At 43.0% G+C, this 14995-nt stretch overlaps 1 long non-coding RNA gene across 1 annotated transcript; it reads right to left on the reverse strand.

Moving 5' to 3' along the window:
• Positions 1 to 375: 375 nt before the first annotated feature.
• Positions 376 to 9610, reverse strand: LOC138985792 (uncharacterized). The gene is made up of 3 exons (XR_011462753.1): positions 9209 to 9610; positions 2666 to 2753; positions 376 to 2204 (listed from the first exon to the last, which is right to left on the reverse strand). It is a non-coding gene; the product is annotated as an uncharacterized lncRNA (long non-coding RNA).
• Positions 9611 to 14995: the final 5385 nt, after the last annotated feature.

The raw sequence follows: 14995 nt of genomic DNA on the forward strand, positions 1-14995 counted from the left end.
CTGTGTGTGTATTTCACAATGATCAGCAAAACACAACTGTAGTCCTAGGTACAGCCACTTGAACTAGAGCAGCCGCATTAAATCTTCACCTCACTCAAGTATGGCCATTCTGTGGTTTGCTTTACAGCTGACATGTCAAAGACATTATGAGGAAGAAGATGAAACTCAAAGGTAAGATTTATAAACATACGCTCCCTGCTCTTAGATTAAGTGTCCCTGAAGACTTCAACCTAAAGTGGACCTCTGTAAGTCAGAATCCTGGTCATGTACATGCTGATGTCTTCTATTTGGATACCAGTGGGAATTGTTAAGTGACTGTGTAAATCTGACGATAGTGAAGCACAAGCATTTATTTGAGAATGTTGAACAGGGGGAGGTGCAAAACATGGAGCAGTAACAAATGAAAACCGCGTCTAGACATAGAGGCACGACAGGGATATATTCAGGCATATATTGAAGTATTAAAATTTAAGCACACTATAGAAATAATATAGATTCTGAGGCCTGGATTCAAATCCTATTGGTGACAATTGTAGCCATGTAACTTTGGGAAAGTCACTTTGTGCCGTGCTTAGTCCCTTCAGTCCGACTCTTTGTGATCCTATGGACTGTAGCCCGCCAGACTCCTCTGTCCATGGGATTCTCCAGGCAAGAATACTGGAGTGGGTTGCCGTGCCCTCCTCCAGGGGATCTTCCCAACCTAGGGATTGAACCGGGGGAAGTCATTTTACCCTTCCTTAGTTCCCACAGTACTACCTTATAGGGTTGTTGCAAGACTTAAATGAAATAATATGTGCAAAGCTCTTATAATAGTGCCTGGATACAATGAGCTCAATATAAATATTAGTCATTGGTTCCACCATCATCATTGTTTTTTTTTCATGGTGCGCAATAGAGAGGTTTATGTTATGGCAGAGAAGTTATGTATTAACACTCACATTAATACATTTTTTAAATCACCAGAGATAATATTAACACTTCAAGTCTTGATGATAGAATAGTGGGAGATGTATCATTATAGAAATAGGGAGACCAAGGAATGGAAGGCCTTTAGGGGCAAGATGTTGAGTCTGGAACTAAGCATGTGTTACAGCTGCAGCATCATTCCAGGAGTAGGTAGGCAAAAGAAAGTGGGATAAATAGATGGGAAGTTAAATGGATTTAGGTATCATCCTCAAAGAAATGATAGTTGAAGATGTGGGAATGAATGAGAAGAGAAATATAGAGAAAATATAGAGAAAGATGAGAGTTAAGGACAGAAATTCAGAAAATACCCACATTTCAGGATAAGTGCTGACAAGAAGGTTTAAGAAAAGAGAGAGTGGTCCCAGTGTCCAGGCCTCACCTAGACACATTCCATCAGAAGCTCTGGAGGTGAAATTCATGCGTTAACATTGTCAACACCTTCCCCAGCAAGTCCTTGTGCAGCCAAGGTTGAAAACCTTTGTTCTAGTGGCTTATGTGATGCTTAATGATCTTTAGGGTCGTGAAGGAAAGCAGTTGTTAAGGAATAAAGTCCTAGTTTATTGGATTTAAAAAACAGAAACTCTAACATTCTCATTTTGCTAAGGAACCTGGGGCTCAAAGCAATTAATTAATTGTGTGACGTTAACCAAGAAATTTGATACATTTCCAATCTTGTACTTACCCTCATAGCCTTAGACACGAACCCCTTTCCCTTGTCGTCTCTCACCCACTACTCCCCATCCCAGCCCAAGCGCTCCACTACCCTTGTGCTGAGACTCCCAAGGCTGCACGGTCCTTCCAGAGTCTGTCCATTCAGATTTTAGAACGCATTTCTGACAGCTTAAAGGCTCACCTGATGTCTCTTCAGCACCAGCAGACCAGACCACCCTGTCAGAGAAAAGCCCTTTAAGGGGCTGTCTCAGAACTTTGTGAGCCTGGGAAGAAGGTTAACCTCCAGGAGAAAATGGGGTGAGGGGATCTTGTATTTTGAGGTTCTGGAGGTAGAGAAGCTCTGACTTCTACCAGAGCCCCTTCCTTGCTTTTCATGAATTGGCATTGCAGTCTGGGGCTGTGGTGGCAAGGCTGCCAAACTGATGAGGACACAGCATTTGTGGGAATTCTGTGACTCCAGAAGGCGAAAGGTCAGTTTCTTTTCATTGACAGTATTCTTGCTGCCTGAGGTTTATCTCTGCGGATCTTGACTGGTTTCCAGGGTTAGGCTTCACCTCTATTGTTATCTGGAAACACAGGAACAGCCCTGTTGTCGTGCCAGACTGGGTCACGTTGGACCCCCCTCCCCACGGCACTGTAATTACACCCTCTTGTCACAAATGAAGTCCTATGGTCTTTTAAACCAGCTGGAAGAGGATTTTTAAAGATACACAAACCTGCTCATATTCCTCTCCTACATACATTCATTCATTCAGGCTTGATTTGTACTCTCCCTGTCTTTTGTTTTTTTCCTTTGGGCTCCACAAAGTTAGCCATGAATATGATCCAGCGCTGGAATGCACTCTGGAGCTTGAGGACACGCCTGAAATCCCCTTCAAACACTTGTCTTTCATGCGTCCTCATATGCTGAAAAGATGTGCACATGCAACCCCTGAACTCACACATGACTCTGCCAGCCCGCAGTCACACTAAAAATGGGTTTGAGTTACACGTGTACTTGCTTATACCTCAGCTCACCCACTCTCACCTGGGTATTTGCGTACACAGGGCCTGTTCATTCCCAGCAGAGCCAATATCTGTGTTCACGCCCACATCAAAAACACACCTCCAGGTTCCTAAGAAACAAATGGCAACAGAGAAGGGAAACAGGGAAGCTGAAAGAACTGCCCTGTTCCTCGCCTTCTGTCCTGAAGCAAAGTAACCAGGATCTTTCGGGCTAACTTGGCGTGCTGGGCCCCAGTATAGACTTTTACAACAGGCCGTGATCTGACTCCAAGGCTGAGCGTAGCAATCTCCTCCCCAACCATGTCTGCTGGATTCCTCCAGCTGTCTCCAGGGTAGTTCTCCCTAAATGCAAACTATTAGCATTTCCTGTTAAAACATTTCTAATAAATAAATGAATACATCATCTTCTTAACCCAAAGCAGGTCCGAAAGCAGCCTAGGAGCTGCTCTGAGCTAAGGACAGACATGGACCACCCAGCACCAGCCCTCTGGCTCAAGGCCAGTGCTGCTTTTGTTTGAATTCCTGTATGAGTAACTGCTCCAGTTGACGCCAACCAAACTCAGTGAAATATTATTTTTAATATTAAATAAATAGATGGTGGGGTGTGTTGATCTTTTTTCCCCTCCAGTAAACTGTAGCATCACAACATCGAAGCTGGCTCTGATATCCAGATTTCCCCAGATAGCAGAAGGAAGGCTGACATTCTCTTTGACCTTCCTCATGGAGCACTTACCCCGCAGGAGACAGAAAAGTCCCAGTTGGTTTTAACAGGACCCTATTTGGAGTCAGCTGGGAATTCAAATGCTAACAAAACTTGTATGGGATCACCAGCCACTTTTGTTAATTTTTCTAACTTATCAATTTCTTTCGCTATACAAAAGGCACATGCTCTTTACATAAAAGTCGGAAGGCACAGATAAACAAGAAGCTGCCAAAATACTACTACCTAGTAAGAGACAATTACTGCTAAATTTTGATGACTGTTCTTTCTTGCTTTTACATATTTACATGTATGTATAACACTTGGTGAATGTCAATTTTACAAAAATGTACATGGTAATGCATATGTTTTTTTTAATATAGAATTGATCTTGGGCATCTACTGTATGTCAGTAAATACTCTCCTAAATCTCTACTTGTAAGGGCTACATAAAACTCCATCACATGAATTTGTCACAGTATACTCTACTGGGATCTTTCTGGTGGCTCAGATGTTAAAGAATCTGCCTGCAATGCAGGAGACCCAAGTCTGATCCCAGGGTCTGGAAGATCCCTTGGAGAAGGGAATGGCAACCCACTCTAGTATTCTTGCCTGGAGAATTCCATGGACAGAAGACCTTGGTGGGCTATAGTCCATGGGGTCACAAAGAGTCAGACACGACTGAGTGACTATAACCATAATGAGTGTTAATCACTCAATCATTTCCAACTCTTTGGGACCCCATGGACTGTAGCCCGCCAGACTCCTCTGTCCGTGGAATTCTTCAGCAAGAATACTGGAGTGGGTTGCCATTCCCTTCTCCAAGGGATCTTCCCAACCCAGGGATTGAACTTGGGTCTCCTTTGCAGGCAGATTCTTTACCATATGAGCCATCTATGCTCAACCAGTCTCCCACTGTTGGATATTAAGGTTGTTTCCAAGGTTTTTTTTTTTTTTCTATTATAAACAACACTCCAGTAAAAAAAATAAATAAAGTAAAATTCTTGTAGCTAAATCTTTGCTTATGTCCTTAGTTATTTTCTTAGGATAAAGTCCCAAAAGTAGAATTCTAAGACCTTGGCCACATATTGTCAAATTGTCCTCTCGAATGATTATACCAACTTACATTGCCATCGGCAAGAAACCAAAATGTTTTCCTGCTTGACCCTCTGCCATTCTGTATATTATTCTTCAAAAACATTATTTATTTATTTATTTTTAGCTGTGCTAGGTCTTCGTAGCTGTGCGGGTTTTTCTGTAGTTGTCGTGAGTGGGGGCTTCTCTTGTTGCAGAGCACGGGCTTTAGGGTGCAAAGGCTTCAGCAGTTGCAGCTCACAGGCTCTAGAGCATGGGCTCAGGAGTTGTGGCACGCAGGCTTAGTTGCTCTGTGGCATGTGGGATCTTCCTGGATCAGGGATCGAGCCCATGTCTCCTGCATTCGCAGGTAGATTCTTTACTGCTGAGCCGCCAGGGAATCCCCCAAAACAATGTTTGACAACTTGTTAGACAAATAAAGAAAAAAGAACCAGAAACGAGTTGGTTATGGACAGGGAGGCCTAGGCGTGCTGCGGTTCATGGGGTCGCAAAGAGTTGGACACGACTGAGCGACTGAACTGAAACATAAACATTTAACAGCAGACGTGAGCAATATAAAAGTTTTGCATTTCTGAGTCTGTTTTTGCAGCATATCTTTTTTTGCCATGCTGGGCAGCAAAGAGTACAGACAGAAGAGGAGCCCCTGTCGGTGATGACCTTCAGAAAAGTTCAGACCAGTGAGAAGGTGCCTTAACATCAGGTATGAGTAGAGGAAGTCGACGCTCTAAAGCCCCAAGGTGAGCCAAGAAGAGAGGCTCTACCACGGGGTTCCCCAAATTCTCAGTGAGATTCATTTATTTGAAGGGAAAAGACACTGAGGTCAAGGAAATTTGGGGAACAGTGGGATAAACCAGCTTAGACCAGTTTCTTCACAGCAGGATTTCTCAGAACTTATTAAATGCTAATAGGGGTGCTGAAGCTTTAGGGGGAGACATTTTGCAATTGAACTACAGATCCAGCTTTGCCCTCCACCCTATCTTTCCATCTTTTTTAACTTTCCACAGAATATCTCATGGACCTGGTGTTTGGTGGGACACGCTATAGGAAATCCAGTCTGATGCCATAGTATAGAATGGTCTTCACAGGAAAAGCAGAGGATGGCAGCTAGAACAAAAATCGAGGGATGGGGCAGAGAGAAAAGAAGAGACAAGGAAAAGCAGGAGAATGGAAGGGTAATTAGAAAAAAAAGGATAGGTGAGAAACACAAAGGTGAAGGGAAAGGAGAGAGGGAGGAAAAACTTAAGAGAATGAGGAAAAGGAAGAGGGGAGCAGGAAAGTACCACTAGAGAGACCCCTCCTTACGAAAACCACCTCTCCATCGCTTTGATAGAGACCCAGGGGCCTGTGTCTTCTCTGTGCTCATCTCCCCCACAGCCACCCAACACCAGCATGTTACTCTCCACTGTGGGTTTTCTCTGAAATGTGACCCACCTCACAATCCCTTCCTCAATGGCTAATTACTTGAAATGCAAGAATTCATTTGCAAAGGAAGCTCGTAACATGGAAGTAAACAGTGGGCCCCAAAGAAACCCAGAAAAATAAAATAAGAAATTCCAAAAATATTTAATTACTGCATCTCTTATTGTTGTTGTGTAGCTTCTTATAGCGTAAAACAAGACCCAAACTAGCCAAACATACTCTACTCAGCCAGAAAGTCTAGTCGTCTAAAGAGCAGATGAAGGCAAACTGACAGCTTTTAAGCCCCAACAGGGCTTTTAACGCAAAAGGGCCTGCTTTCAAGCAAACTGAAAGCACCAAAGTAGTAAAATAAATTCCTAAAAGCTTAAATGCTGTGCATGTACACAGTGCTAAACCCCTTAGAATTCTACAACAAAAAGATACTTAACTACTTAATGGAAGCTGTTTGTTATTTTTTTTAAAGTCTCAAGTAACACATACTAAAATAGAAATAAGTATTTTGAAATAAACTCGTGGAGTGCTCATCCAAATCTGAAGCCCCTAGAGTTCTCAGAAATATGGGATAGGATTTGAAGCAGTTTGGGCTTCCCGAGTAGCTTCCTGGTGGCTTAGCAGTAAAGAATCTGCCTGCAACACAGGAGACGCAGGTTTGATCCCTGGGTCAAGAAGATCTCCTGGAGTAGGAAATGGCAACCCACTCCAGTATTCTTGCCTGGGAAATCCCATGGACAGAGGAGCCTGGTGGGCTACAGTCCATGGGGTCACAAAACTGTCAGATACAACTGAGCAACTGAGCACATTTGAAGCAGTTACATTAAGACTGATACCAGGTTTCATTTGAACAGTGATTCTCACCTCTTAATTCCCATGATTCTTGTGTGTGTGTGTGTGTGTGTTGTTGTTGTTCTCTACAGTTAGTCTCTTGTCTTGGTTTTCAGTCCATATTTATGTTCACAATTGCTCCTGGACTCAGTGCTGGACTGTCAGGTTGACCAATGACATCCCCAAACTTTCTCTGATTTCAATGAATGTAGTGACTAGCATAGTACACCCTGGGTTAGAGAATGGAGTTGATACTAGTCTATCCAAAAGGAAGGAAACTTGACATGTAGTTTAATTCTTCCACAGATAAGGAGTTGGCCTTTCTTATTATTAAAAATGAGACATAAGCCAATATTACTGACTTTGTAAGTGCTCCAGAGGATGAAAGCCCTCACATTTGAGATTTTTCTGAAAGCCTTCCAGCTTTCAACAGTTGCTGCATATTTTGAGTTTATTCATCTTGAGCCTCTAAGCCATGGTGGCCAGTGATTGTACACATGGTGTTCTCACTTTCTGTGCCTGTGGCAGACATCTCTAATCTATCTCTACCTTCTTTCCCACTGAGTGGTCTCTTAATACAGTGTTCCAAGCAACCAATGAGTCAGAGCTGGTGCTGAAAATGAAACCAACTTGTCTTTCTTGCTTTACTCTGAATCCGAGGTGATTTGTTCATAAAGCAAGAACAAGGAATATAGGCTCAGAACTCCTCTGAATAGGGAAGGTTGAGATCTCATGTTAAAGATAGAAGATACAAAAATGAGGGGAACCAAGAGATATAGAGTCACATGAAAATAAGATCTGACTTTTCTCCCATCCTCTTGAAAGCTCTTTATAAATAACTCCTCCTCATTCTTTTTGTATCCTATACTCCTCAGCACAAATGCAAGGATTGGACCAAAAGGTATCAGAAAGTTTTATCCAAGAATGGATTAGTCTGGGCTGGGGAAACTTTCAAAATGGTCTTGGAATAATACAGTTAGGGCTACTGGTCAGAATTTCCTGGTCTCCCAAGTCTTTCTCACATTAACCCCTTGGAGCTTGACATCTCTGTGAGAAAGGCGAAAGAGATGTCATCTTTTCTTTTATTCATGAGGAAAGAGAAGCTTAAAGTAGGTGGGGATTTTGCAAGCTCACATGGTTGTGAAGGGATGGAATCGGAAAAAGAACCCAGATTTTAACACTGAATCCAGCGCTCTTTCTGAAGAAAGTTGTGGTACTCACATTGGGGTGGAAGCATGCCAAGATAGGTAGGGCAGGGCCAAGAGATCATTTCAAATACTTGGTTTAGGGAATTCCCTGGAAGTCCAGTGGTTAGGACTCCACACTTCCACTGCAGGGGGTATGGTTTCAATCCCTGGTCGGGAAAATAAGATCTGGCAAGCCTTGCAGTGTGGAAATAAAAAAGGTATAAAATGTCACTTTTAGGGAAACATTTTGATATAAACAGAGTAAAGGCACATTATGAAGTAGAACACAGAATTTGCATGACTTTTTACAATAAAATACAATAAAATGTAAGTTTTCAAAGATGCTGACTGGCATCCTTTTTCTGGCCACGCCCCCAGGCCTTCTGATGGTATACCTTCATTGTTCTCTGCTGTTCTGGTGAAATGAGTGAGAAGTATTGCTCTTCAGCATGCTTTTCTTCACCCTTTCTTTTCTCCTCCTCCTTGTTCTTCTTTGTCGTCTTCATTTATTTAGGTGATGTTGCCACCCTCAGAGCCCCCCAGAGGCAGCTTGTTCGTGAATCATTTCAGAGGCATGGAGCTGCCATGGCTAGGTTCTGGTGAGGCTCTCTTCCTGGCTTACAGACAGCAGTCTTATCACACACATCCTCACATGGCAGTGAGAGCAAGAGAGTCTTTCTGCTGTCTTTTCTTATGAGGGCACTAACCCCACCACAGGTGCTCCAACTTCATGGCCTCTCTGGATTGGTTGATCCAGAGCCTGAGCCCTATTATCAAGGACTTCATACTGAGACTGATGTAGGATGTCTGAGACTTTGTGCTTCCTGATTCACCTACAGTGAACTTGTTTTGATAGTTGGAATTAGGCATGGGCCCATTTCCAAGCCAGTCACCATGGCCAGTGTGAGGGGCTTTACTGATTCATTTAACCCAATCAAAGTTCATTTCAGGAGCTGAAGTGTCAGCCCATCCAAATTGTACAGCTATTTCATAATCTGGGAAAGAAAGGAGTAGAGATGATGGGATATGACTATGTTGCCACCTACAATATCCTCTTTAAAGCCATCCACTTTAAACTGTTGACTGTGTCTGCTACAAGGTAAGTTGTAAGTACAATGAACAGTCTAACTGACCATCTGCCTGTTTATTATGAGCTATAGTGAACATCCTGGCCGAGGGTAATAATGGGATGGACCCTACAGAAAACACAAAGGGAAATGCTGTGAGGCCAACACCCGCTCTGAACTCTTATGTTGTGGCAACACAAAGGAATTCAAGAAAGGGACAGAAGCCCCTGACCCCTAAAACTGCATTTGGGACTTCACTGGGTCCACATCCTTACCTGCATTCACTCCTTCCTCCAGCTCTGGGAAGAGTCATCTTCATTCTTCTTCCATATGGAAATTTCAATCACTTTCCAGATGACTTTGGAATATATATAGTTTAAAAGTTGAGAGTCCATTATGCTAAGCGAAAGATAAGAGGACAAATATGGTATAATTATAATTATAATAATAATTATATGAGGCTCATATAAGTTATATAATATAATAATAACTTATATGAGGCTTCCCTGGTGGCTCAGAGGTTAAAGCGTCTGCCTGCAATACGGGAGACCTGGATTCAATCCCTGGGTTGGGAAGATCCCCTGGAGAAGGAAATGGCAACCCACTCCAGTATTCTTGCCTGGAGAATCCCATGGACGGAGGAGCCTGGGGGACTACAGTCCACGGAGTCACAAAGAGTGGCTTCACTTTAACTTTCACACTTATATGAGGTAGTCAAATTCATAGAGACAGAGAGTAGAACAGTGGTTTCCAGGGGCTGGAGGTGAGGCAAACAGGGAGTATTGTTTAATTGGTATAGAGTTTCAGTTTTGCAAGATGAAGAGTTCTAGAGATGGATGGGGATGATGGTTGCATAACAATGTCAACGTACTTAATAGGACTCAACTGTATACTTTAAAGTGATTACAATGGTTTATGTGTATTTTGCCACAACTAAAAAAATGTTGAGAGTCATTTGTGGAATTTCCTTTTTTTAACCTTATTTTCACCAGAACATTTTTTTTTCAAACTTCTATTTCTATTATAAACATCTTACATGAATAGTCAGCAATTTTTTCCCACCTCAAACACTTTTTTTTTTACAGATAAATTTAGACCTTCTAGTGAGCTACTCTAGATTTTCTTTTCCTAGATTCACAATGTATTTTTTATTTTTTTTGTCTAAAGTGTTCTTTTTCATTTTTACCCTCCTGATTTCCTCTCCCAAATGGAGTAACTTTAGTTAGTTTTAGTGGCTATTAGAGTTACCATCATTTCACATTTTCTTGGGAGGATGAGCATAGCCCAACTGTGTTTTGGGTAGGATTCAGATAAAGCCAAATCAGTCACTAACTAAGGCTGCAGCCTGAGTGTCACAGCTTTCACTGGATTCTCAACAGTCACCTCCTTTGCCAGGTCCTTTATGAACAAGATTTCACTAGGTTCTCCCAGCTTCCCTGAGAGGTCTGTGTATCATCACCATTATACACAGGGACACCCAGAGATGTTCAGCAACTTAAATGTTCAAAGCTCACAGTTAGCATCCTTGGCTCTAAGCTTTGTAACTTCGTTCTTTCCATACTAGCATGCCTCCATCCAGTCTTTTCCTTTTATTCCGAGCATTAGGATATTTCCATACCTGAAATGGGGATTGAAAAAGTTGGCTGGGAAGAACTGGTGGTGGAATCTCTGCAGTACAAGAGGATTCATCACAGCTTTCTGACTTGCCTCCTACCATCTTGCTCTCCATCTGCCCAGCTCCTCCTGGTTCCCCTACTTCTCCAGCTGCCATCACCACACCTGAAGGACACATCAATCCGCACCTTGAGGCAACCTCAGTCAGTCAGTCCAGTCACTCTGTCCTATCTGACTCTTTGTGACCTCATGGACTGCAGCACACCAGGCTTCCCTGTCCATCACCAACTCCTGGAGCTTGTTCAAACTCGTGTCCATTGAGTTGGTGATGCCATCCAGTCATCTCATCCTCTGTCATCCGCTTCTCCTCCTGCCTTCAGTCCTTCCCAGCATCAGGATCTTTTCCAATGAGTCAGTTCTTTGCATTAGGTGGCCAAAGTATTGGAGCTTCAGCTTCAGCATCAGTCCTTCCAATGCATATTCAGGACTGATTTCCTTTAGGATTGACTGGTTTGATCTCCTTGCTGTCCAAGGAACTTTCAAGAGTCTTCTCCAACACCACAGTTCAAAAGCATCAATTCTTCAGTGCTCAGCTTTCTTTATAGTCCAACTATCACATCCATACATGACTACTGGAAAAATCATAGCTGACTATATATGGACCTTTGTTGGTGAAGTAATGTCTCTGCTTTTTAATATGGTGTCTACATTTGTCATAGCTTTTCCTTCAAGGAGCAAGCATCTTTTAATTTCAAGGCTGCAGTCACCATCTGCAGTGATTTTGGAGCCCAAGAAAATAAAGTCTCTCACTGTTTCCATTGTTTCCCTATTTGCCACGAAGTGATGGGACTGGATGCTGAAGCTGAAACTCCAATACTTTGGCCACCTCATGTGAAGAATTGACTCATTGGAAAAGACTTTGATGCTGGAAGGGATTGGGGGCAGGAGGAGAAGGGGACAACAGAGGATGAGATGGCTGGATGGCATCACCGACTCGATGGAAGTGAGTTTGAGTGAACTCCAGGAGTTGGTGATGGACAGGGAGGCCTGGCATGCTGCGATTCATGGGGTCGCAAAGAATCGGACATGACTGAGTGACTGAACTGAACTGATGGGACTGGATACCATGATCTTTGGTTTTTGAATGTTGAGTTTTAAGTCAGCTTTTTCACTCTCCTCTTTCACTTTCATCAAGATCTCTTTAATTCCTCTTAGCTTTCTTCCATAAGGGTGGTGTCATCTGCATATGTGCAGTTATTGATATTTCTCCTTGCAATCTTGATTCCAGCTTGTGCTTCATCCAGCCCAGCATTTAGCATGATGTACTCTGCATATAAGTTAAATAAGAAGGGTGACAATATACAGCCTTGATGTATTCCTTTCCCAATTTGGAATCAGTCCGTTGTTCCATGTCCAGTTCCAACTGTTGCTTCTTGACCTGCATACAGGTTTTTCAGGAGGCAGATAAGGTAGTCTCGCCCACTCCAGTACTCTTGCCTGGAAAATCCCATGGATGGGGGAGCCTGGTAAGCTGCAGTCCATGGGGTCCCGGGGAGTCGGACGCGACTGAGCGACTTTACTTTCACTTTTCACTTTCCTGCATTGGAGAAGGAAATGGCAACCCACGCCAGTGTTCTTGCCTGGAGAATCCCAGGGACGGGGGAGCCTTGTGGGCTGCCGTCTGTGGGGTCGCACAGAGTCGGACACGACCTAAGTGACGTAGCAGCAGCAGCAGCAGTATTCCCATCTCTTGAAGAATTTTCTAGTTTGTTGTGATCCACACAGTCAAAGACTTTAGTGTAGTCAATAAAGCAGAAGTAGATATTTTTCTGGAATTTTCTTGCTTTTTTTTGTGATCCAGCAGATGTTGGCAATTTGATCTATGGGTGCTCTGCCTTTTCTAAATCCAACTTAAACATCTGGAAATTCTTGCTTCACGTACTGTTGAAACCTAGCTTGGAGAATTTTGAGCCAACCTGAGAGGAGGCAAATCTCTGGCTTCCCTTTTTAAAGCAGAAACAAGAATAGCACTTTTCAGAAATAAAGGAATATTTACTAAGATAAATTGTTATTCGTTCATCTATAATAAAATAACATGCCTACAGGTGCCCTGACAATTCCAAGGCTGACCATAAAAGGCCAAAAAGTGGGCAGTGACCCAATTCTTGGAAATCCCCACCCCTTTTCTAAAGTAGTTGGAATAATCCTTTCACTCATTAGCCTATGAAATTATCCAGTGCATAGGGAAACTGAAAGTGTGTTAGTCATTCAGTCATGTCCAACTCTTTGCAACCATATGGACTGTAGCCCACCAGGTTCCTCTGTCCATGAAATTCTCCAGGCAAGAATACTGGAGTGGGTAGCCATTCCTTTCTCTAGGAGATCTTCCTGACCCAGGGATTAAACCTGGGTCTCCTGCATTGCAGGCACATTCTTTCAGTTCAGTTCAGTTCAGTCATTCAGTATTGTCTGACTCTTTGCGACCCCAAGAACCGCAGCACGCCAGGCCTCCCTGTCCATCACCAACTCATGGAGTCTACCCAAACCCATGTTCATTGTGTCGGTGATGCCATCCAACCATCTCATCCTCTGTCGTCCCCTTCTCCTCCTGCCCTCAATCTTTCCCAGCATCAGGGTCTTTTCAAATGAGTCAGCTCTTTGCATCAGGTGGCCAAAGTATTGGAGTTTCACCTTCAACATCAGTCCTTCCAATGAACACCCAGGACTGGTCTCCTTTAGGATGGACTGGTTGGATCTCCTTGCAATCCAAGGGACTCTCAAGAGTCTTCTCCAACACCACAGTTCAAAAGCATCAATTCTTCGACGCTCAGCTTTCTTTATAGTCCAACTCTCACATCCATACATGACCACTGAAAAAACCATAGCCTTGACCAGAAGGACCTTTGTTGACAAAGTAATGTCTCTGCTTTTGACTATGCTGTCTAGGTTGGTCATAACTTTCCTTCCAAGGAGTAAGCATCTTTTAATTTCATGGCTGCAATCACCATCTGCAGTGATTTTGGAGCCCCCAAAAATAAAGTCTGACACTTTTTCCACTGTTTCCCCATCTATTTCCCATGAAGTGATGGGACCAGATGCCATGATCTTCGTTTTCTGAATGTTGAGCTTTAAGCCAACTTTTTCACTCTCCTCTTTCACTTTCATCAAGAGGCTTTTTAGTTCCTCTTCACTTTCTGCGATAAGGGTGGTGTCATCTCCATATCTGAGGTTATTGATACTTCTCCTGGCAATCTTGATTCCAGCCTGTGCTTCTTCCAGCCCAGCATTTCTCATGATGTACTCTGCATATAAGTTAAATAAGCAGGGTGACAATATACAGCCTTGACATACTCCTTTTCCTATTTGGAACCAGTCTGTTGTTCCATGTCCAGTTCTAACTCTTGCTTCCTGACCTGCATATAGGTTTCTCAAGAGGCAGGTCAGGTGGTCTGGTATTCCCATCTCTTTCAGAATTTTCCAGAGTTTATTCTGATCCACACAGTCAAAGGCTTTGGCATAGTCAATAAAGCAGAAATAGATGTTTTTCTGGAACTCTCTTGCTTTTTCCATGATCCAGCAGATGTTGGCAATTTGATCTCTGGTTCTTCTGCCTTTTCTAAAACCAGCTTGAACATCTGGAAGTTCATGGTTCACATATTGCTGAAGCCTGGCTTGGAGAATTTTGAGCATTACTTTACTAGTGTGTGAGATGAGTGCAATTGTGCAGTAGTTTGAGCATTCTTTGGCATTGCCTTTCTTTGGGATTGGAATGAAAACTGACCTTTTCCAGTCCTGTGGCCACTACTGAGTTTTCCAAATTTGCTGGCATATTGAGTGCAGCACTTTCACAGCATCATCTTTCAGGATTTGAAATAGCTCAACTGGAATTCCATTCTTTACCATCTGAGAAACCCCCTGTTTTGGGGCCTCTCTCAAGCCTTTTGAGACAGACCACATTCTGTCTATGAAGTGTGGGGTATATTTCTCTCAATAAATCTACCTATCACTCTGCCTCTTACTAGGAGGCAATCAGGAAGCTGAGATATAAAACACCTGAGCTTCAGTAAGTCCTGTGGCCAGGTGTGCGATCTCAATGAAAAGTAAGTGAGTTCGGATCTTAAGTCATGGGTTCTAGTCCCAATCTAAATTTTGGCTGGGTTTGAATATCATGTGACCTGTGCGGTTTCAGAGTTAAGAGTGTGTTCAAACTCTAGCAATGCCCATCACTAAGTGGCTGTGAGATTTCAGGCTGGCCAAATCTGTCCACCCCTCCAAGTATCATTTCCCTCCTATATAGGGTTTCAGGGAAGATCGAAGAGGTACATACACACAGCATTCAATAACCTCTCCCATAATGTTCTCTATCAATGAGCCGATGAGTTGGGTGTCAATACTCCAGTTTCACAGATAATGCGGCCTTTGAACCGAGGTCTGCTGTGGTCAAGGCC

Source organism: Bos mutus, chromosome 26, assembly GCF_027580195.1.
Source record: "Bos mutus isolate GX-2022 chromosome 26, NWIPB_WYAK_1.1, whole genome shotgun sequence".
In the NCBI taxonomy this organism is placed as follows: domain Eukaryota; kingdom Metazoa; phylum Chordata; class Mammalia; order Artiodactyla; family Bovidae; genus Bos; species Bos mutus.